This window comes from Ipomoea triloba, chromosome 8 (genome assembly GCF_003576645.1).
Source record: "Ipomoea triloba cultivar NCNSP0323 chromosome 8, ASM357664v1".
Lineage (NCBI taxonomy): Eukaryota > Viridiplantae > Streptophyta > Magnoliopsida > Solanales > Convolvulaceae > Ipomoea > Ipomoea triloba.
In genome coordinates, this window is record NC_044923.1 from 9,703,112 (window position 1) to 9,718,425 (window position 15,314).

At 37.3% G+C, this 15,314-nt stretch overlaps 1 non-coding gene across 1 annotated transcript; it reads right to left on the reverse strand.

Moving 5' to 3' along the window:
- Positions 1-6,672: 6,672 nt before the first annotated feature.
- On the reverse strand, positions 6,673-6,779 carry LOC116028141. Its single transcript, XR_004100088.1, has one exon. It is a non-coding gene; the product is annotated as a small nucleolar RNA R71 (small nucleolar RNA).
- Between the last annotated feature and the right edge of the window lie 8,535 nt (positions 6,780-15,314).

The window sequence follows — 15,314 nt, forward strand, 5'->3', positions numbered from 1 at the left end:
GCCTGTCTAAACTGATATGATTGTGCCCTATTAATAGGTATAGGGACATCATTATAACCCTAAATACAATTGGAAAAAGAGTCCTAAACCTAATCTAAAAAGCAAGTAAATATAGTCCTATATAGAAAGGGATTTAAGGAATCCTTTCTAAATACAAACTAGTGTTTTCTCTTTCATGCCAAACAATTTAAAATAATGATGAACACAAATAATAGGGCTGATTTGGGCCTAATTTAAATCCCAAAATTAGCACTAAAAGCCTTGAGTTCTTCTTCATCTTTTGCAATTGGGCTTGACTTGGATTTCCACCATCTTTGAACATCACCAATGAAGAGTTGCTTTAATTGTTTGGACTTGGGCCTTAAGATTGGCCCAATTGGTACTCTCAATGGATCTTCATTATGTTGCGCCGCATCATCCACCACCACAAGTTGAACCTAAGGCAAGAGAAACAAGGGTCCTCCGAGGCTTAACTCTAGAACAATTGGCGCTCGTGGATGTGTATAAGTCAGAGAAATTAATTGGCGGGAAATACTTTGATCCGAGTGTGCTAAGGGAATTTGGGTTTGAAGACATGGTAAATCGGTTGCTAAGACACCCGCAATGGAGCAAAGTATTCGAATTGAGAGGACCGACATATACTCCGGTTACCTATGAGTTTCTTGCTTGAGATGTGTCCTACTAAATCATTAGGTTCCCTATGCGTGGAGTTCAGACTTACATTTCCTTATTTTTCATGCATTTTACCGCTTTTTTTAGGAAATGTGAAGAACCAAACATGCATTTTACCGCTTTTTTTAGGAAATGTGAAGAACCAAAGAGCAAGCCTTGAAAATTTTTTAGGAAATGTGAAGAACCAAAGAGCAAGCCTTGAAAACGAATTAGGAAATGTGAAGAACCAAAGAGCAAGCCTTGAAAACGAATTATGAGGAAGCAAGCACAAGCCAAAGAATGGCAAGAGCAGAACCACCACCTCCACCACCACAAGTTGAACCTAATGCAAGAGGAACAAGGGTCCTCCGAGGCTTAACTCATGAACAATTGGCTCTTGTGTAAGTGTATAAGTCAGAGAATTTAATTGGAGGGAAATACTTTGATCCGAGAGTGCTAAGGAAATTTGGGTTTGAAGACATGGTAAATCGGTTGCTAAGACACCCGCAATGGAGCAAAGTATTCGAATGGAGAGGACCGACATATACTCCGGTTACCTATGAGTTTCTTGCTTGCGATGTGTCCCACTAAATCATTAGTTCCCTATGCGTGGAGTTCAGACTTACATTTCCTTATTTTTCATGCATTTTACCGCTTTTTTTAGGAAATGTGAAGAACCAAAGAGCAAGTCTTGAAAACGAATTATGAGGAAGCAAGCACAAGCCAAAGAATGGCAAGAGCAGAACCACCACCTCCACCACCACAAGTTGAACCTAATGCAAGAGGAACAAGGGTCCTCCGAGGCTTAACTCATGAACAATTCGCGCTTGTGTAAGTGTATAAGTCAGAGAATTTAATTGGAGGGAAATACTTTGATCCGAGAGTGCTAAGGGAATTTGGGTTTGAAGACATGGTAAATCGGTTGCTAAGACACCCGCAATGGAGCAAAGTATTCGAATGGAGAGGACCGACATATACTCCGGTTACCTATGAGTTTCTTGCTTGAGATGTGTCCCACTAAAACATTACGTACCCTATGCGTGGAGTTCAGACTTACATTTCCTTATTTTTCATGCATTTTACCGCTTTTTTTAGGAAATGGAAAGAACCAAAGAGCAAGCCTTGAAAACGAATTATGAAGAAGCAAGCACAAGCCGAACAATGGCAAGAACAGAACCACCACCTCCACCACCACAAGTTGAACCTAATGTAAGAGGAACAAGGGTCCTCCGAGGCTTAACTCATGAACAATTGGCGTTTGTGGATATGTAAGAGAATTTAATTGGAGAAAAATACTTTGATCCGAGTGTGCTAAGGGAATTTGGGTTTGAAGAAATGGTAAATCGATGGCTAAGACAACCGCAATTGAGCAAAGTATTAGATTGGAGAGGACCGACAAATACTCCGGTTACCTATGAGTTTCTTGCTTGAGATGTGTCCCACTAAAACATTACGTACCCTATGCGTGGAGTTCAGACTTACATTTCCTTATTTTTCATGCATTTTACCGCTTTTTTTAGGAAATGGGAAGAACCAAAGAGCAAGCCTTGAAAAGGAATTATGAGGAAGAAGCACAAGCAGAACAATGGCAAGAGCAGAACCACCACCTCCACCACCACAAGTTGAACCTAATGCAAGAGGAACAAGGGTCCTCCGAGGCTTAACTCATGAACAATTGGCGCTTGTGGATGTGTATAAGTCAGAGAATTTAATTGGAGGGAAATACTTTGATCCGAGCGTGCTAAGGGAATTTGGGTTTGAAGACATGGTAAATCGGTTGCTAAGACAACCGCAATGGAGCAAAGTATTCGAATGGAGAGGACCGACATATACTCCGGTTACCTATGAGTTTCTTGCTTGAGATGTGTCCCACTAAAACATTACGTACCCTATGCGTGGAGTTCAGACTTACATTTCCTTATTTTTCATGAATTTTACCGCTTTTTTTAGGAAATGGAAAGAACCAAAGAGCAAGCCTTGAAAACGAATTATGAAGAAGCAAGCACAAGCCGAACAACGGCAAGAACAGAACCACCACCTCCACCACCACAAGTTGAACCTAATGTAAGAGGAACAAGGGTCCTCCGAGGCTTAACTCATGAACAATTGGCGCTTGTGGATATGTATAAGACAGGGAATTTAATTGGAGAAAAATACTTTGATCCGAGTGTGCTAAGGGAATTTGGGTTTGAAGAAATGGTAAATCGAAGGCTAAGACAACCGCAATTGAGCAAAGTATTGGATTGGAGCGGACCGACATATACTACGGTTACCTATGAGTTTCTTGCTTGAAATGTGTCCCACTAAAACATTAGGTTCCCTATGCGTGGAGTTCTGACTTACATTTCCTTATTTTTCATGCACTCTACAGCTTTTTTTTAGGAAATGGGAAGAACCAAAGAACAAGCCATGAAAAGAAATTATGAGGAAGCAAGCACAAGCCGAACAATGGCAATAGATGAACCACCACCTCCACGACCATAAGTTGAACCTAATGCAAGAGGAACAAGGGTCCTCAGAGGATTAACTCATGAACAATTGGTGCTTTTGGATGTGTATAAGTCAGAGAATTTAATTGGGGGGAAATACTTTGATCCGAGTGTGCTAAGGGAATTTGGGTTTGAAGACATGATAAATCGGTTGCAAAGACAACCGCAATGGAGCAAAGTATTCAAATGGAGAGGACCGACATATACTCATGTTACCTATGAGTGTCTTTCTTGAGATGTGTCCCACTAAAACAATAGGTTCCCTATGCGTGGAGTTCAGACTTACATTTCCTTATTTTTCAAGCACCTTACCGCTTTTTTTAGGAAATGGCAAGAACCAAAGAACAAGCCTTGAAAAAGAATTATGAAGAAGCAAGCACAAGTCGAACAATGGCAAGAGCAGAACCACCACCTCCACCACCACAAGTTGAACCTAATGCAAAAGGAACAAGGGTCCTCCGAGGCTTAACTCATGAACAATTGGCGCTTGTAGATGTGTATAAGTCGGAGAATTTAATTAGATCGAAATACTTTTATCTGAGTGTGTTAAGGGAATTTGGGTTTGAAGACATGGTAAATCGGTTGCTAAGACACCCGCAATGGAGCAAAGTATTCGAATGGAGAGGACAGACATATGCTCCGGTTACCTATGGTTTCTTGCTTGAGATGTGTCCCACTAAAACAATAGGTTCCCTATGCGTGGAGTTCAGACTTACATTTCCTTATTTTTCATGCACTTTACCGCTTTTTTTAGGAAATGGAAAGAACCAAAGAGCAAGCCTTGAAAACGAATTATGAAGAAGCAAGCACAAGCCGAACAATGGCAAGAACAGAACCACCACCTCCACCACCACAAGTTGAACCTAATGCAAGAGGAACAAGAGTCCTCTGAGACTTAACTCATGATCAATTGGCGCTTGTGGATGTGTATAAGACAGAGAATTTAATTGGACGAAAATACTTTGATCCGAGTGTGCTAAGGGAATTTGGGTTTGAAGAAATGGTAAATCGGTGGATAAGACAACCGCAATTGAGCAAAGTACGGAAAGAGCGAAGTCTATTCGCCGGGTACTATATAACTCGTTTGGATGAGGAATTCCTACGGGGGTGTGCACACTTAAAGTATAGTTACTCTAGAAAGTCCGGGTAGGTGTCGTTTCTATGGACCTAGTAGGGCTAGCTAGGGATCATTTTAACGAACCTTACGTCCAGGGGATCAGTGTTAGACCGGGTGATGACCACTGAACCCGAGTTCGATGATCCAAGTGGTCAAGAGAGGGAGTCAAGAGAATACTCCAAAGGCCTCACGCTTTCTACAAAGAAACTAAGTGGAGAATTTCGTATGAAAATATAGTTACTCTGTAGCTACGCTAAAGAGGGATGTGATGATTGTTTAAGCAAAAAAGGGTGTTGATGAACCCTCTTTGAGAAAAAGTCGGTGGAATTTCCCTACGAGGAAGATTTTCAAGTACAGGGTGGTGATTAAATGCGAAGTCCATAAAATTTTTCCACTACTTGCTTATATGCGTAGATGATTAGTGATGCGTTGAGTAATTTATTTCTTGTTAAGCAATCCCTTATCCAAAGAAATTCTATTGTTGTTCCATTCTTAATTATTACTTGTGCAAACTATACTTGATAACTTGTTTGCAGGTAAAGTGTCAATGAGGAGTAAGGGTAATAAAGGTTTTGTTTAAATACACCTGTTTTGCAAACCTTTATTTAATTTTGGGTGACTCATGGATCCCTTACTTAGCCGTCGCGCTAACTACACTTCAATGTGTTTTTATTTAACAGATGTCATATAGTGTGGGCTCCTGGAGCCCGATGAGCTCAGGGAGCTCATCTGAGTTTACATTCCCGACTATGGACTATGATGACTACACACAGTTCTTGATAGGCGAAGACCCCTACGTTCCTGGCTACGCTCCTGATCCTCCCGCTCCTCCTTCACCGCAGTATAGCCTTCCCCCAGCTTATCCATCTACACCCGCTTGCATTCCGGTTCGCAACTGGCAGCCGACTTTTCTGGATAGAGCCCAAGCTAGGCATGGGTTTTATCCCATGGAGGTGTTAGAGGGGAGTAATCCCCTGGAGTTCGTTGTTTTTTATCCCTACCCGTGGGACCCCAGTCCTCCGGAGGATTGGGATGAGTGGTCTATGGAACACTCCTTGCTACTTCTTGGATCATCTCACTTGGTTCGCGGGTAAGTGGCACCTAGTATGGGGAACGTACACCGGACCGGTGTACCGCCTCTTAGAGTAGATGGCTGGTTGGGGAGGTTTTGGAAGGACTTGTTTTGTGTAATTTTTTTTTTTTGTAGCCATAGTAAACTTAGTTGGCTAGTAAGGTTGTAAGCAACATCAACCTTGGTGTTTTTAGGACCCTAGAGGTCAATCCTGGTATATATATATTCGTAGCTAATCTTGCTACTTTTGTTTCTTTATGCTGAAATGAATATATGGTTATGTCAAGTAGAAAGTGTGTGTGTGTGAAGCAGTTTTCTTCTTTAGCCTGTGCATCTAGAGTGGACTCTACCGAGGTTGGACAGGTTTCAGTTTAGATGTGGCAGTAACTACTCCGGATATACGGTATAGCCGGGCCGGGGTGTTACATTAGGATATAAATGGAGCAATCATCACTATAATCGCACGAATCAGTACTTAGGATGGTTAGTTAATTATCTAATAGGTGAACCCAAATCCCTAGTCTTTTATCAATTGGAAATTTCCTTTGCTTTAAATTCACAAATATTTATTTTAATACATGAATTTCTTTTATTTGCGTTTTTCCTATCTACAAGATTAGTTATTAAGAATAGCAGTTAGTTGTGTTCTTCGTGGGATCGACCTTGGAATACTCCAGGAATTTATACTGTGATTGACTCTGTGCGCTTGTAGAAAATATCAATCAAGTTTTTGGTAGCTAGGTTCATTATCATTTTATTATTATTTTTTATTTTTCTTTCTTTATTTCTTTATTTTGTTTTTATGATCTTGAGGCGATCAATAAGGCATAAAAATGCTGAATTATTTCCTATTGATCTTGAAATTGAGCGTACTTGTAGGAAAAAACAGGGTACGAAGGCGGCTTGAAATAGCTGAAAACAATAGAGTGGGTCAACAGGATGAACGCATACCACCAATTGTTCCACCTCCTCAAAATCAAGCAGCTCAACCACGTCTTCGAGACATCCAAAGACCGGTAATAGCTGTTAACCCTTGTTACATTCAATTATCTGATGCAGCTAGGAATTATGAACTCAAGAGTTTCCATATGAATTTGCTCCCTACCTTTAACGGTTTGGGAAGTGAGGATGCTTTGGGTTTCATGCGAGAGCTCTATAGTACGGTACAAACTTTACCTTTGAATAATTTATCTAAAGAAGAGCTTAGAATGAAATGTTTTCCATATTGCATGAGGGGTGATGCTAGGCAGTGGTTGTTAAATTTACCAGAGGGTTCTTTAAGAACTTGGGATGATGTTTACAATGCTTTCATGTTTAAATATTATTCATCTCAAAAGACAATGGACTATAGGAGTAGGATATGCACTTTTACTCAAAGAGAAGGGGAATTATTTCATGAAGCATGGGATCGTTTCAATTTTCTTTTGAACCAATGTCCACACCATCAATTCCCTTTGTTATTGTTGACATAATTCTTTTATGATGGTTTAAATCCTAATTGTCAGTCTCTTGTAGATACTGCTGCAAGTGGATACACAGGCGATAAAAATAGTGATGAGTTACAAGCTATCTTTGAGAGTCTAGCTAGTAACTCTAGATAGAAAGCAGTAAGAGGTCAAAGAGCTGTTGTGCATGAAATTAGCACACAGTCTGAGTTGACAACACAAGTGGCTGAATTGACTAAACAGATTAACTTGTTAATGACTCGCGATAATTCGAATAGAGAATTTCGTGCTTATTGCAATACATATGGTCATAACTCTTCTTTTTGTATGAATGCAGAGTCATCGCAACTATCTTATGAAGAGGCAAATTACATGGGATCTAATATGGGGAGGCAACCACCAAGAAATGATCCATTTTCCCATACATATAATCCAGGTTGGCGAAATCACCCTAACTTCTCATGGAGAGATCAAGGTAATGCAAGGCCAATGGGACCACTGGATTTCAGCAACAAGGGCCATCGGGATCTCAGCATCAGCAATACAGACCCTTCCAGCAGCCACCTGCACCACAACAGCTTCAACTTCCTGCTCAGGAGAAAAAGCCTCAACTGGAGGAGATGTTCATGCAATACATGGCTAGCCAGGACACTATGATGAAGAAGCTAGATGCAAAGATTGATAAGGTTGCTCAGTCCAGCCAAGCATCCATTCATAATTTAGAGGTGCAAGTAGGTTAGTTGGCTAAATTGGTTGCAGAAAAAGATCGAGGTAAGTAGTAAGATGTTGAATGAAGTTTTGAAAGAAAAAGAACCATTGACGGTTGAAAAAGAGAGTGATAAAGAAGGAGAACAATTGCCTAAAGAGAGTTCTAGTGATCAAAACCTCAATTCCTCTACAGTAAAACCTTATGTACCCCCCCCATTCCATATCCACAAAGGCTACAAAAGAGGAATCAGGACAATAACTTTAAAAGATTTTTAGAGGTTTTTAACAAATTACAAATTAATATTCCTTTTGCAGAAGCACTTGCCAATATGCCATCTTATGCCAAGTATATTAAGGAAATTGTGTCTAATAAAAAGAAACTGGAAGAGTTTGCTACTGTGCATCTAAATGAGGAGTGTAGTGCTATTTTACAAAGCAAATTACCTCCTAAGCTAATGGATCCAGGAAGTTTTTCTATTCCTTGCACTATTGGTAATACTGTTGTGATTTATGTGATTTAGGTGCCAGTATAAACCTTATGCCTTTAACTCTTTTCAGGAAGTTGGGAATAGCTGAAATGAAGCCAACTACAATCTCTCTTCAACTTGCTGATAGATCAGTCAAGTACCCGCAGGGAGTAGTGGAAGATATCTTGGTAAAAGTTGGTAAATTTTACTTTCCTGCTGATTTTCTGATTTTGGACATGGGTAATGATACAGATACATCCCTTATACTTGGTAGGCCATTTTTGTTAACAGGAGGAGTAATAATTGATATGCCTTTAGGGAAGTTGATATTTAGAGTAGGAACGGAAAAAGAGGAATTCTCTATCTCTAAAGCTATAAAATTACCAACTTTTGATGAATCATGTCTTTTTGTTGATGTTATTGAGAAACCTTCAAAAGAAGTATTTTGTAAGCATTCACCTAGTGATCCGTTGGAAGCATGTCCTATAGAAAAGAAGGAACCAGAATTTGTTGAGTCTATGATGAGATTAGAGGGTCAAGATCATTTTCCTACACATCTTAATAGAAAGTATGAGGATTTAGATAGAGGCAACCCTTTTTCATTACATTTTAATGAAACGCCACCTCACCTTGAACTTAAACCATTTCCATTGCAATTCAAATATGATTTTTGGAGTGACAATGATACTTTTCCTATGATTTCTTATGCTCATTTACTTTATGCAAAAGAAGAGAGATTGTGGAGAGCGTTGACTAAAGCTTGGCATGACAAAAATAATTTTTGGAGAGAATTCAAAGTAGGGCAAGAAGTTTTGTTGTTTAATTCTTATCTTAAGCTTTTTCTAGGGAAATTGAAGTCTAGATGGTTTGGTCTTTTCATGGTCACTAAAGCTCGTTCCTATGAGGCCATAGAGATTGAAAGAGATGAAAAGAGACCATTCATGGTTGTTTCACCAAAAGGCAATCATTGGAGAAATTGGCAACTAATAGGGGAGTTTCTTGTTTACTTCATTTTCTCATATATGTTTTTCTATTTAACATTGAGGACAATGTTGAGTTTGAGTGTGGGGAAGGGAAAGTTTAGGGGATGTTTTCTACAGTAAAATATTTAAAAAAATTCTCTGCATTTTTCTCTGCATTATTTGCATTTTTTTTTCTCTATTTTTCTGCATTGTTCTGCAATAAGTTTCTGCATTTCCTGCAATTTTTTTTTCTATTTTTATGCAACATTTTCAGCACTTTTATGCATTTTCTAAGATTTTCAACATCATTTCCTGCATTTTTCTGAAATTGCTCTACAAAATAAAGTTAAAAAATGCCATCTAATGACTATGTTGATTGGGAGATAAGTTCTAGTGTCTTAGGGATGCATAATATCAATGAATGTGTTTGGCTATATGTATGCTTGCATAGAGTTAGTAGTCAAATTCTGTCACACCGTGAGCTTTTGAGCCTAGAGGTTGCCCACTGCAACTTATTTTCATTTTTGAGTGTTTATTTGCCACTTTGATTGTGTTACTTCTAGAACTTGCTTCATACCATTGCAGAGCTACATGTTATGTGATGACACGAGAATGATTAAGGCATTAGGATTTAGCCTTATAGCCTTAAAAATGACCACATCCTTATACATGCTATTTTTCCCCTAGTGAACCATTTTGAGCTTTAAAATGAATAAGACATTTTTTTCTTCGTTAGCCAATTCCAAAGAACCTTAGCTCATAAAAAGAAGCCTCTTAACCCGTCCGTGGGTCAGTGGATGCCATTAATTCATTTATCGGTGCAAGATGATCAAAAGTAATGAAGTATTGGTGAGGTTGGAGTGGAAATGTGATTGTATAGCTGGTTTGCTTTGGGTGAGGAATTGTTTGTGATCAAAGGGGTGAAAAAAAAAAAAAGAAAAAAAAAACAAAATTAAATCTGTTATGACTTTGTGGGTGGTAAACCTTTTGTTGGCCTAGAACTTTTATGCTCGTTTTATTCTAAAAGTGATTTATGAGCAAAGCATGATAGAAAGTTGATGGTTAAGGAAATGTGAGGACGATTGAAAATTTTGGGATGATTTGTTTATCTTTCCCTATGAATACACAAAAAGAAAATGGGAAGAGTACCATTGAGGGTTGTGTGGCAATGAGTAGCTATTTATTCGGTTTTATCAAAAAAAAAAAAGAAAAAAAAAAGAAAAAAAAAAGAAAAAAAAAGAAAAAGAAAAAAACAGAAAAACAATGAAAAAAAAAGATGAAAATTTTGAAAGTTGTTTTGAGAATTCATAAGTGAAAGGAAAGAGGGAGAATGATGTAGTGTCGTAGTGATGACTTGTTGGTAGAATACAAGTTCTTGCTCTTGATATGGTGGAATTGTGGCTCTACTGATTCCTTGGACTTTATTTGCTATCCCTTATACCCTTTCTTTCTTAAACCACATACCCTTGGCCCCGTTACAACCAAGAAATAAAGACCTTTTGACTCGTGTTTTTCATATAATTTTAGTGGTGGAGTTTTGGTGGACAAGCAAGCCTATGGCAAGTGCACTCTCAATAGAGGATGGTGTATACCCTTCTTACATAGTTACGTATATATGAGGGATTGAGTGAACAACCGTGAGGACCACTATTCTCTATTGTCTTGTGTGCATATGACTTTGAACTCTCATGAAGTATTATGTGTTCACCGATTCCCTTAAATTGAATGCCTAGTTGACATGGTTATGGTTGGTAGTTTTATTTCATTGCATAAGTTTGCTTGGGGACAAGCAAAACCTTGAGTGTGGGGAAGTTTGATAAGCTTAGTTTTTAGACATTTTTAGAGTAATTTTAGAAAGTGTTTTGGATTAATAAATTAAGTTTTAGTGTTGATCTTATTATAAATATTATATTTATTTATAAGTTACTAGTTTAGATTGGTTTTAATAAGTATTAGGCTAATGTTGCATTTTCTATTAATATAAATACGAGTTTTATTATAACTATAGTATTAAATATTATTTGGTAGCTTTATGCATTTAGTTTAAATATAAGTGTTTTGATAATTAGGTTTAATTAAGTTATGTCATTAGGTTATAATTTTGCTTTACATTAATATTATTTTAATTTATTGTATGTTTTTTTTTCTTTCTTCGGGGGATTTGGCGCAGCAGACAAAAAGAAAAAGAGGATGGAAAAGAAAACGGGAAAATTACTTTGTTTTTCCCTTGGGTTCACTGGAATTCAAGAAAGAAAAGGAAAAAAAAAGAAATAGGGGTTTTTAAGTTTGGTTTTGGGTGCAGCAGAACACGGACGAAGAGAACGAAAACGGGAGAAAAGGAACGCCGGGAAGTAGCAACGATCGTTGGCTCATAGGATCATCGGCAAAGAGGAGATTCCCGAACTTCGATCGCGGCTATCAATTCTTTAGGCTTGAATTACTTTCTCTGTCTCTACTTTAAATTTTCAGATTAATATTCTCATTTTGATATGCTAAATTTCTTGAATAGTTTATGCAATTAGTTATGATTATTGGCTAGAACTTTGAATTAGGGATTTGGACTAGCCTTAGACTAGATTAATTGATTATTCTTCATGTGCTGATTCTTCTAATTTCGATTGAATAATTGAATTTTGATTATATTTATCTTATGTGTTTTAGTTGCGAATTGTGTGACTGGCCATTGCATACTTCTGTTATTAAGGTTTATAAGAAGAACTGACAGGTGAATTATGAACCTGGACCTCGTAAGATAAACACACTTGACCTAAACTAGACATAGCTTTAGGTATTTGTGGTGAGTTTTGGTTGTTGTTTAATGGGTTCAATTAATGTTGGTGAGATATCGACAAATGATCACAATTAATTGATTACAACCTAGTAGCTCGACGGAGTATTAGGATATAAATGGAGCAATCATCACTATAATCGCACGAATCAGTACTTAGGATGGTTAGTTAATTATCTAATAATAGGTGAACCCAAATCCCTAGTCTTTTATCAATTGGAAATTTCCTTTGCTTTAAATTCACAAATATTTATTTTAATACATGAATTTCTTTTATTTGCGTTTTTCNACTCGTGTTTTTCATATAATTTTAGTGGTGGAGTTTTGGTGGACAAGCAAGCCTATGGCAAGTGCACTCTCAATAGAGGATGGTGTATACCCTTCTTACATAGTTACGTATATATGAGGGATTGAGTGAACAACCGTGAGGACCACTATTCTCTATTGTCTTGTGTGCATATGACTTTGAACTCTCATGAAGTATTATGTGTTCACCGATTCCCTTAAATTGAATGCCTAGTTGACATGGTTATGGTTGGTAGTTTTATTTCATTGCATAAGTTTGCTTGGGGACAAGCAAAACCTTGAGTGTGGGGAAGTTTGATAAGCTTAGTTTTTAGACATTTTTAGAGTAATTTTAGAAAGTGTTTTGGATTAATAAATTAAGTTTTAGTGTTGATCTTATTATAAATATTATATTTATTTATAAGTTACTAGTTTAGATTGGTTTTAATAAGTATTAGGCTAATGTTGCATTTTCTATTAATATAAATACGAGTTTTATTATAACTATAGTATTAAATATTATTTGGTAGCTTTATGCATTTAGTTTAAATATAAGTGTTTTGATAATTAGGTTTAATTAAGTTATGTCATTAGGTTATAATTTTGCTTTACATTAATATTATTTTAATTTATTGTATGTTTTTTTTTCTTTCTTCGGGGGATTTGGCGCAGCAGACAAAAAGAAAAAGAGGATGGAAAAGAAAACGGGAAAATTACTTTGTTTTTCCCTTGGGTTCACTGGAATTCAAGAAAGAAAAGGAAAAAAAAAGAAATAGGGGTTTTTAAGTTTGGTTTTGGGTGCAGCAGAACACGGACGAAGAGAACGAAAACGGGAGAAAAGGAACGCCGGGAAGTAGCAACGATCGTTGGCTCATAGGATCATCGGCAAAGAGGAGATTCCCGAACTTCGATCGCGGCTATCAATTCTTTAGGCTTGAATTACTTTCTCTGTCTCTACTTTAAATTTTCAGATTAATATTCTCATTTTGATATGCTAAATTTCTTGAATAGTTTATGCAATTAGTTATGATTATTGGCTAGAACTTTGAATTAGGGATTTGGACTAGCCTTAGACTAGATTAATTGATTATTCTTCATGTGCTGATTCTTCTAATTTCGATTGAATAATTGAATTTTGATTATATTTATCTTATGTGTTTTAGTTGCGAATTGTGTGACTGGCCATTGCATACTTCTGTTATTAAGGTTTATAAGAAGAACTGACAGGTGAATTATGAACCTGGACCTCGTAAGATAAACACACTTGACCTAAACTAGACATAGCTTTAGGTATTTGTGGTGAGTTTTGGTTGTTGTTTAATGGGTTCAATTAATGTTGGTGAGATATCGACAAATGATCACAATTAATTGATTACAACCTAGTAGCTCGACGGAGTATTAGGATATAAATGGAGCAATCATCACTATAATCGCACGAATCAGTACTTAGGATGGTTAGTTAATTATCTAATAATAGGTGAACCCAAATCCCTAGTCTTTTATCAATTGGAAATTTCCTTTGCTTTAAATTCACAAATATTTATTTTAATACATGAATTTCTTTTATTAAATTCACAAATATTTATTTTAATACATGAATTTCTTTTATTTGCGTTTTTCCTATCTACAAGAATACATGAATTTCTTTTATTTGCGTTTTTCCTATCTACAAGACTAGTTATTAAGAATAGCAGTTAATTGTGTTCTTCGTGGGATCGACCCTGGAATACTCCAGGAATTTATACTGTGATTGACTCTGTGCGCTTGCAGAAAATATCAATCAGCGTGGCCGCTCTCTGGAAGATTTTCACGCCTGCTCACACGCGTGTGAGTAGGCGTGGATTGTGCTTGCCTGCCTTCTTTAAATTTTTCTTACCCCTTTTGAGCTTGGTCATCATCTTTGACGAAAAGACCTTCGTTGAGGATCATTTTAGGATGGAGAATCTGCTTGGTTAGTAAAAGAGAGATCTAGACAAAAGAAAAAATTTGCTAAAAGGAAAATGAATAAGAGACGATAAAGTAAAATCTAAGTCCTACGGATAACGTTGGGAATGCCTCCCAAGAGCGCCTTTGTTTAGAGTCTTTGCCTAGACTTGGATTGGTCTATCCAGCTAAACACACAGATTTCAGGACTTTGCCAAGCGTCCCATGTACTTTTGCTTCAAGGAATGCCTCAAGGTGTAGGACATTCTTGAATTCCCACGCAAATAAAGGAAGAACAAGGTGTATAATTGGAAGGTTTATGGCTTCAAACACTCCCCTTGATTTCTCAAAGGTAGTGTGATCTTCCCCTATTTTGTCATTCTCTCTTCCACCCCTGATATTATTGTCATTTTTATCATAAGGTTGAGACCATATCCCTTTACTGGAAGTCATATCACCCCCCTCAATTCCCTCGAACAAATCAAACGTGAAAATTCCCTCCTTATCCATCATATCTTTTTCACACTCTATATTCTCAATTCCCACTCTAATTGTCTAAAAGAATTAGACTTTTCTTTTTCAGAACATAACAAAGTAATATCTCCCTCACCTATCAACTCATCTCGTCCCGAATCGTAGGATTCATTTTCCAAAAATTTAAAACCATCATATTCATTTTTAAACAAACTAGAATCCCTACGATTTCCAACCAATATATCACGATTTACTATAGAGTCATCCTCCCAAAAATTAAAGCAATCATAGTCGCAAGTAATAGAAATATCAATGCGTAGGGAGTCGTCTTTACAAGGAGCATGAGTATTTTTATCAAGACTTCCGCACTCATTGATAAAGTTATCAATAAAGCCTATGGAATCATTCTCCCGGAAATAAAAACATTCAGTATCATAAGAATATAAATCATTGTTGCATTGTAAAAGGGAGTCATCCACTCGAGTGTCAAAAGTAAATCTATCAAGAGAACAAGTATTTTCGAAGGCAGTAATGCAAGAAGGTTTAGGAATGTTACCATATGTAGGCTCTTTATATTCCCACACTACTTCGATGTTCTCATCATCGCTCTCCATCTCGACCTCTTTTGGATTTTCCAATTCGAAAATTGGAACTTCTTCTCTAGCACTGGAGCATAGCAATCTACCACCCCTTCACTACCTACTTCTTTTCCAGCGTTTTGTGTATCCATCCTTGGATTGGCTTCCAGAATTGGGAGATTTTCTTCAAGTGGATTGTCTATCCGTGGTGAACTTGTCCTCATGAACTCCTCCATCAAGGCTAGCATTTTTGTTTCAATCTCCTCCAATGGAAGTCCTTCTTCCCGGAGAGTAGCGAGATAATCCTTTAATTCGCTCCTGATTTCGGCTTTTAAGTTAGCCATATCCTCCTTGG